The sequence below is a fragment of the Gossypium arboreum genome, chromosome 1 (assembly GCF_025698485.1).
Source record: "Gossypium arboreum isolate Shixiya-1 chromosome 1, ASM2569848v2, whole genome shotgun sequence".
Lineage (NCBI taxonomy): Eukaryota > Viridiplantae > Streptophyta > Magnoliopsida > Malvales > Malvaceae > Gossypium > Gossypium arboreum.
Genome location: NC_069070.1, coordinates 101,215,706 through 101,225,293, shown reverse-complemented (window position 1 = coordinate 101,225,293; position 9,588 = coordinate 101,215,706).

Here is a 9,588-nt window from a genome sequence, read left to right as displayed (position 1 = left end):
TGATGATTTCGAGTTGAATTATCGATCTAACAGATAGTCTTTTTTATATCTTAAACTAACATGTGTCTATTAAAGTTCAAATACAGTGTTGGTTTAAAATTTCAGAAGACTTAAACTTTGATAAATTTGCAATTGATATGAGAATTGTAATTGAATATAAGGTGAAAGTATAAGAGTAGTCACTCAACTATGTATTTTATTTTATTTTAATCACTCAACTATTATTTTTTGATTTAGTAATTTAAAATTTTGAAATTAAATATTTTAATCACTCTCTCATTAGTTACCAAAGGAAAAACTAATGTGAACTTTTCTTGTTGGCCTAATAACAAATTTAACCTTCCAATAGTTACACATTCTACTGAGTCAACCCTAAATCTAAAAAATTCAACAAATTCTATCAAGAAACTGAACCCTCTCTCACTCTTGGTAATACGCACCTCCTGGCCCTTTCATCAACCACCATAAAAGATGTATCATCATCTTCAACTCACCCTCACCAGCTACTAGAACCACCATCAATCTCCTCCCTACTTACTATTTCACTCTCTCTACTTGGCTTCTTTCTCTCCTCTCTTCCCTTCTATTTTTTTCTTCTTCTTTTTTTAAATCCCTAGCTACACTACACTATCATGTCGTCACCAGTCACTGCTACTTTCTTTTGCTATTGATGTTTTTAGCCTCCTTTTGCTTCCATAGTTAGTTGCTACCTTTTAATCGTTGAAATTTCCAATAGATGAACTCGAACCACTTGAACTAAACCAAGCTTGAGGTTTAGTTTTCTTCTTCTTCTTCTTCTTCTTCTTCTTCTTCTAGTTTATTGGGTATTTTGTGACTATCATGTGTTGTGGATGTTGTGATGGCTAGATGGTGAGAGATGGGTGAGGATTCGTACACAATAGGTCTTTAGTAGATGGTTAGTGGGAGTGGTGTGTAGGAGTTGATAAGAAAGTGGAGATGGTGATGGTGATGGTGATGGCGATAGTGTCAGGCAAAGGGGTAAGATCGTAAGTTTTTGAGGTTTTTGGTTGTTTTAAATCAGATTTGGCTATTGGTATTGGGTCAAATGATAGAAACATCTATGTTGGTTAGGTGTAGAGGTGTTCATGTGGTCAGTTCAGTTATTAACTGAATCGAAATTTTTCTAAAAAAATAATCGAACCGAAATATTTCGGTTAATTCAATCGATCAACCAAATTAACTGAAATTTATATGTTTTTGGGTTTTTTTGGTTAAAACAAGTATAAAACATATAAAAAAATAAATAAAGTGAAATATAAGAAACTTTTGGTTTAAAGCTCCTATTAAACAAAGTCAACTTTTCTTTTGTTGTATAGTCTTGAAAAATTAAATGAGTTATTTATAAATTTAAAGCTTCTATTCATCAATGAACTACCAATAAACAAAGCAATATTTGGTCAAAGGGAGAGAAATATAAGAGACAAGTTATATCAAATAGAAAGACTAAAGCCCAAAATAAGGCTAAAAGCTTACCACATCCTGAACCCGAAATCGTCTCACCTAAAAACCTTCAACCTTCATTTTCCAATAGTTTAAAAGAATTCTAACAAGTTTTCTTAATTCTAATTTATATGTACATATATAATTGCCTAATTGAATGCCAATTTTTACTTCTGCAATCATATGACACTTCCTAAAAGCAAAGTTCACTCACCGAAAGATCTCCCATTCCCCACATTCTAGAGCACTATCGCATTTTCACACATAATCCAAAAAACTAGAAAGAAATTTAAATTCTCCTTATTAAACCCTAGAATTTGAAAAATAAAAAATCCTTCACATTTTCGAACACTTATATCCACTTTGAAGTAAAATGCCCAACTATATTAAACTTTATCAACCAAAATCCTAGATACTCTTCCTTCACTTTCTCAGAAACCAAAAAGAAAACTAGCCTCAACTAAAAACACATTCAAGCACTCATTTCTAGTCAAAGAGTGAAGCAAAGGAAACAGAAAAAAAAGTAAATAACCAGAACATGTCTTTAAAAAAAAACAAAAACGATTCTTTCTTTAGCAAAGGGAAGGTATCTACTATTAGGGATTTTTGGAGATTAGGAAATATTGGAATAGGGTGTGAGTTACTGATTTATTTTCTGATATTTAGGAATTTTAGTTTTTTTACTAAATTATTTATTTAATATAAATTAATTTTATAATTAAATTAATTATTTGGATTGGATTGGGTTAGCGGGGGCCTGTGATGGGTTGTGGTTGGGGACTGGGTGGGCTGTGGGTTGCTAATATATATTATATACAATATATATTATTTATTTCATTTCATTTCATTTAATTAATTACCCAATTTCAAATAGAATTAACCGATAATCGAATTTCCAAAAAATCATTAATCGACTTCCAATCGAATTAGATCGTTTAGCCGACCAATTAACCAAATTAGATAGGTTCGGTCAATTAATTTGGTATTAACTGAAATTTAAACACCCCTAATTAGGTGTTGAGAGAAGAGAAAATGATGATGGTGAGGGTGAGTTGAAGAAGGTGATGTGTCATGTATGGTGGTTAACAAGAGGGTCGAGTAGGGGTGTACTATTGAGAGTGAGAGAGGGTCTAGTTGTTTCTTGATAGAATTTATTAATTTGTTTAGATTTAAGATCAAATTGATAGAATGTATAAACATTGGAGAGCTAAATTTATTATTCGACTAGTAAAGAAAAACTCACATTAGCTTTTCGCCCCTTAGCTGACAACAACTAGCAGGAGAGCAACTAAAGTATTTAATTTCAAAAAGTTGAGTGATTAAATCGAAAAAATTAATACTTGAATGACCAAAATAGAATGAAGTGCATAGTTAAATGACTATTCTTGTTGTTTGCCCCTAATATAGTTATACACATAATTTGAATTGAACCAGATGAAATTGCAATTAAGAAAAGATTGAGTTGACCTAATAGAATTACAAAAATCGAAAAGATTGGCTAGGTCTAATTGTAAACTTCTAGTGTTATATGTATATATTTTATGTTGGTACGAAAAAATGTTAAGAGGAAAAATGGAAAGCAAAATTGGGTTCACAGCGTAAGGCTTCAGCACATCTCTTCCCCATAACTTCTATTCTTCTGCTTCGTAGTTCAAGGTAAGAGGATTTTCCCTTCCTTCCGTGCTTTTTTCTTATTCTTCCTTTTGGGTATCTATACTTAGGTTCAAATATACTCTAGGTCCTTATACTCTTCAAAATTTTAGATTGTAATTCATTTATTTTTTAGATTTTAAAATAAAGATCCAACTTGTAATTTTCAAAAATCTAAAATAAACACTTAGTTAAATCATCCCTAAACCCAGTGTTAAAGAGTTATTTGTTGCATTGGTTGGGCTACTTTTGTGGAGGTAAGGTTGAATGTATTTTTTATTTAATTTTTAAGAGTTATTTTTACTTACAATGGATATTAACTCAGAGGTCCCTGGAATAACGATTCTTGGAAGAATTAATATCATAATATCCATTGTAAGTTCTTATCTTTAATTTACAATTCAGTTAATTCTGTGGTTATTTATCTTAAAACCCATATATCTGTTATTTTGTCTTACTTTTGCCCTTTTAAGTCTTAGTAAGAGACGTTAGGCCTTTGTGTGATAAGACAAAATAGTATAACAGACGATTTTAGGTACCAAAGATAAATAACATGGAAGAAACAGATTGTTTATATAAAGATAAAATCTGCAATCATATTATGCATATAGATTCTAAGCAAGAAAATAATCTTTTGGCCCTTAGTAAAGGATTTATAGTTTAATGGATATAACCTCTAAATATTATAATAAATTATATAATGAAGTTAGTAATATAGAAGAAAAGGTAAATCATATGGGAGATATCAAGGAATTAGATTTGAACAACAAATCTAAAGAAATTTTATCGAAGTTAATAATAAATTAGAACAGGTTATTAATAATAATAATATAGAATCGATATAGATTTAGATCCTTTGTATTATGGTAATAGTAATATAATTTTAACTTTATCGATGAAGAAGAAACTTCTTCGAAGAGTCATCTTCTACTATTAATAGAAATAAAAATCTGAAAAGCAGAAAAGAAAAATATTACTCAACAAAATATGATTTTCAATCTTATAAAGAATTAATAGAACATTGGAAAATCAGATTTACTAAAAGTCTTGATAAAAATAAAAGAATAGAATACTTAAAATTAATAGAAGAACTTTATGAAAACATAAAGATCTATTTACTCGTTTAATTATCATTATATGTTAAATTATGATACTACGTAAAGTAGTAGTTCTAGTAATTCGATAATCAAGAAGATTTAAAAGTAACTAGTTATAAATCGATGAAGAAAATACTTCAACAGATGAGGATGAAAATATAGAAGTTCCAGAACCAATGGATATTGATCAAACAGATCCTTATGGTAAAAGAAAACTAGAATCAGATATTCAAAAAGATGATTATCTGAGAGCTTTAAATAAAGATTTTGAGACAGTTAAAAATACTATTAGGATTTTTGGTAATCAAACCGAAAATATAGCTACTAATGAAATTAAAAACGAATATACAGGAGAATCTTCTAATCAACAAGCAAGTCAAACTATACCTATACCACATAGGATAGATGATTTAAATAAAAGAAATGTGGCTCAAGGTGGAATATATTTAGACTTAACTAATATTTCAATATCAGACTATGAAAAAACTATAGACGATTGGGCACAGTCAATGACAATTGTTGTAAACAACAACGGTAATTGGTCAAAAGAAAAATTTTTTAAATTATTTTGTAAGAACTTTTCAAGGAGATGTTTTACAATTTTTAAGACGTTGGGAAGAATCAGAAGAAGGAAAAGTCCAAAAAGGACAACTAATTAATCAAATAGGTACTCCTAAAGATCTTTTAAAAGGATTAACAAATATTCTAAAAACAGAATTTTGTGGTTATTTTGATAAAAAAAGATCAAGATACTATAGCCAGTTATACTTTGTCAAAAATTAAATTATGCGATATTAGATATTTAGAAGAATTTTCTAAAAAATTCCTTCATGAATATCAAAAGTTAAAAATGAAAATATAGAATTTTGGAAAACCAATATTTTCATAAACTACCCCACCATGGGACGAGATATGTATAAAAAATATATTTCCTATTTAGATAAACATAGTAAAGAAGAAGGATAGCAAAAAAAAAAAATAGATTCTATAGGAAATAGGATCAATTTTGCGAGAGAAAGAATAATTTTACATTGTTTACGGACTAAAGTCGCTAAACAAGTAAAAATAAATTAAGTTATAGTCCTTTGTACAAAAATTCTAGAAAATGAATGAGAATTTGGATGTAAAACAATACGTCCTAATACTTATAAAAACATAGAAAGAAAAATAGAAAATATAAATTTATTAGATGGAAACTAGGAAATAAAATATATACTGGTAAAAATAAGAAAAAGAAAAAAATTGTTAGAAGAAAAACTTCTAAAAAATCTAAAAAACAAATATGCAAATGTTTTATGTCGAAACCATTTTTAAATCGAGTTTTGAAAACGGGAATCGACTTTAAGAAAAACGAAAACGAGAGTCGCCACCAATCTTTTTAGGTGTGATTGGATCAACTTATAAAATGTTTTGTTTTAAAACATTAATTTTTGGTCTACGAAAGTCGAGAAAACGGATTCGGGAGTCGTTACGTACGAGAAAGGGTTAGCACCCTCGTAACACCCAAAAATTGGTACCTAATTGATTATCAAGTCTCTTTAATGTCGGAAATTTGAAAGTTTTAAGATGCAATCCTCTTTTAACATTTCTGATTTTGAAAATTAGGGTTCACTTATATCAAATGAATCAAAATATTACATCCAATAAGTTAGGACACAATATTTTTAAAATATTTGACACTAAGTTAGGCTTTTTGGAAATCTATATCTCGAAACAACAAAACGCCATATCCAGTAAGTTAAGACACAACGCCTTGAAATTTCGAGATAGTTGCTTGCACTTTAAAAAAACCTTAAAAATTTAGAAGGGTGCTTGACTATTCGAACTCAATAAATAGGTAAAAACACATAAACATGTAATTCATCATATATTTAAACATATTGATAATAAAAAATGATGCATGATATACAATTTGACACATATATATATAAAAATACAATAAAAATAATAATAAGTCAAGCACTCAACATTTAATAAAATTATGAGAGCAACATCTAATATATTGACATAATATAATATATATATATATATATTAATATAAAATAAAGTGAGTAATTATTGATAAAAATACCTAAAATATAAATTAAAAATGTTTAAAATAAATTATGCATAATAATATAATATGAATAAAATATAAGGAAATATAATATAAAATAATAAAAATATAATAAGTATTTTGCATATAAAACAATAAATAGGATATGAGTAATTTTCATAAGAATATTATAAAATAAATAATATACATATATAAAATATATAAATAAGAAAAGGTGTAATATATAAATGGAATATGAATATTATTATAAATAAGGATAATATATATACTATTATTTATTAATATTTTTAAATTTATTTGCCATTTACAAATTTAGTAAATAATAATACAATTTTATAAAAAATATAAAGAAATATAAAGAATAAAATATATAATATAATATAATTTATAGATAAAATATATGATAATAAAAATAATGGATAATAATAGTAATATATACCTAATATTTTTAAAAAATATATAAAGCATTTAAAGTAAATTAAAATATAAAAAGGATTAAAATTAAATTTAATTAGAAAATCTAAGGCTAATTTGCAAAATAATAAAAATCCTGAGCCTGATTTGAAATGCGCGTTAAATTTAGAGGACTCACTGGGCAATTTGCCCTAATCCCAGAAAACGACGTCGTTCCTCAGAATAAGTTTTAATGGCCATTAGGACTAAATTGAAGTAAATATAAGAGATTAGGGCCGAATTAAAATAATAATAAAATGAAATTATAAAGCTTAAAATGCGGAAGGACCAATTGGGAAATTAGCCCATTTTCCAAAAACACGCGGATCCTCCCCAGGTCTCGGGTCAACGCGCGGATCCTAGCTTTGGTACGACATCGTTTAAAGCTAATTGGTTTTAAGCGAAATGGCACCGTTTTGTTAGGGCTATATAAGCAAAATTTCAGTTTTGAAATCATTTGGATACCCAGTTTAGAAAAAAAACTTAAAGAAATCCTCTGTAGGAGGATTCGGGGTCGGCTTCAGAGCCTCGTCGGGCCCCTGTTCTCAGGCGCATACGCGCCCACGCGCCACCACGAACGTCGCCACGCATAATGGTCGGAGACTGGGAAATTTCCCGTTTCAGCGCAGATCGAAAGATGTTCGTCTCCCTTTTCCTTTTTTAATCGCAATATATATATGTGCATGTATTTAAAAGAAAATTTCACCTTTGTATATTCAATCGACTGTGATGCTTTTTGTATATGTGCGCAAGAATAAATTCTTTTGTTGAATCTCTATATTCTCTTTTTATTGATTCTCTCTGTATATTCCAAGAACGTAAGTCCCTTTTTTACAAATCGGAGGAAAGGTTTTATAGCCTTTAGACTATACATGTTTAGGAAAGAAATCTTTGATTTCTTTCCTTATTAATTCGATTTATTTCTTTGCTATTTGGTTTCCTTTTCTGTTTCGTGTCTGCTGGTTTCTTTTGTCCTGTCTTGCAGGTATTCGCGAGAACATCACGGTGATGTCGGTTCACGGATTGATCGCAGCGTGATACGAGGCCAAAGCCACGGCGCTGATGGAGCCCACTGGAACGACACGAGACGAACGGTCATGATGCTTGGGATGCTTGCGGCGCCTAAGGTTTCTGAAACCCTAGGTCTCTCTACTTTCTATTTAACAAATTGGGCCACTTGGGCCTCGTTTATTTTGGAGTGCAGGTGTAACGGTATGGGCTATCGAGGTTGTAAGGGCATAGGGTTTAGGTATTTGGGCTCTTGGGTTTTAATTTTTTTTTGGGTTTGAGTTTTTGGGCTGTGTTTGGGCTCTTGTAAGCTGGACTTTTAAAATAAATAACATTTATTTATTTATTTCATATTTTCTTTTGGTTTTAAGGCAGGTCAAATTTGGGCTACTCTGACTACCCTCTTTACTCATCATTGTGTGGCGGGAATCGAGCAAAGATTTAGAAAGACCAAATTTGATCGGTCTTATCAAATCATGGTCTTCAATCTGCTTCTTGTAAACTTATGACTGTCATGTTGATATCTTCAATCTGCTCTCCGCCGAACACAGAGACGCCAAATCTGCTTCTTCGATTTGTTCTCTGACAATACAGAGATGCCAAATCATCTTAGATTTGCTTCAGCGTAAGCATGTGAAAGCTAAATGAGCTATGATTTCGATTTGTTCCTTGTAAACACAAGGATGCCAAATCATCTTGGATCTGCTTCAGTCTAATCATCTAAAGGTTAGATCTGCTATGTGTCTGCCCTCTGTCGAATATGAAGACGCCAAACTTCAATTTGTTCTCTGACAATACAGAGATGCCAAATCATCTTAGATTTGCTTCATCTTAAGCACGTGAAAGCCAAATCAGCTATGTCTACGATTTTGTTCCTTGTAAGCACAAGGATGCCAAATCATCTTAGATCTGCTTCAATATAAACATATGAAGGCCAGATCTGCTATGTGTTTACTCTCTGTCGAATATGGAGACGCCAAACTTTGATTTGTTCTCTGAAAATACAGAGATGCCAAATCATCTTAGATTTGCTTCATCGTAAGCACGTGAAAGCCAAATCAGCTATGTCTTCGATTTTGTTCCTTGTAAGCACAAGGATGCCAAATCATCTTGGATCTGCTTCAATATAAACATATGAAGGCCAGATCTGCTATGTGTCTGCTCTCCGTCAAATATGGAGACGCCAAACTTCAATTTGTTCTCTGACAATACAGAGATGCCAAATCATCTTAGATTTGCTTCATCGTAAGCACGTGAAAGCCAAATCAGCTATGTCTTCGATTTTGTTCCTTGTAAGCACAAGGATGCCAAATCATCTTAGATCTTGCTTCACCCAGATCTGATATGCTACGGCCTATTATCCTACTGCTTAGGGGATTAAGGCGCGTCGTCTTTGATAACCTGTAGAATGATTATGCCTGATAATTAGGATGCTATGATCAAAGTGAGTCGAATGTTCCTAATTAAACATATTATGATGCAAAATGTTGTGAACATGACCCCTATCCTAGATGTCACCACTCATTCCTTCATTTGTCTTTTCTTTTCTTAAAGTATTATTCTTGTTCAGCCTGTAGGCCTGTACCCTTCCTCAAATGCTACGATCCACTGAGGATGTCTGTAAGATAATCTTTCCTTAGAATTGAATCATTGGTTTTGTCCGTTTTCCTTTTGGACTGGAAGAAAGAAATTCCTCGAGTTCCTTCATCCCTTGCTTTTTTGAATTTCTCAAACAATTGTCCTGTTTTAGTTTCTTGTATTATCTAGAAATTCCAGAATAATGCGCAAATCTTCGTTTGTGAATATATTTAGTTCATCTATCATTATTTCAATGCAACATACTTAAAGAATAATGGAAGATAT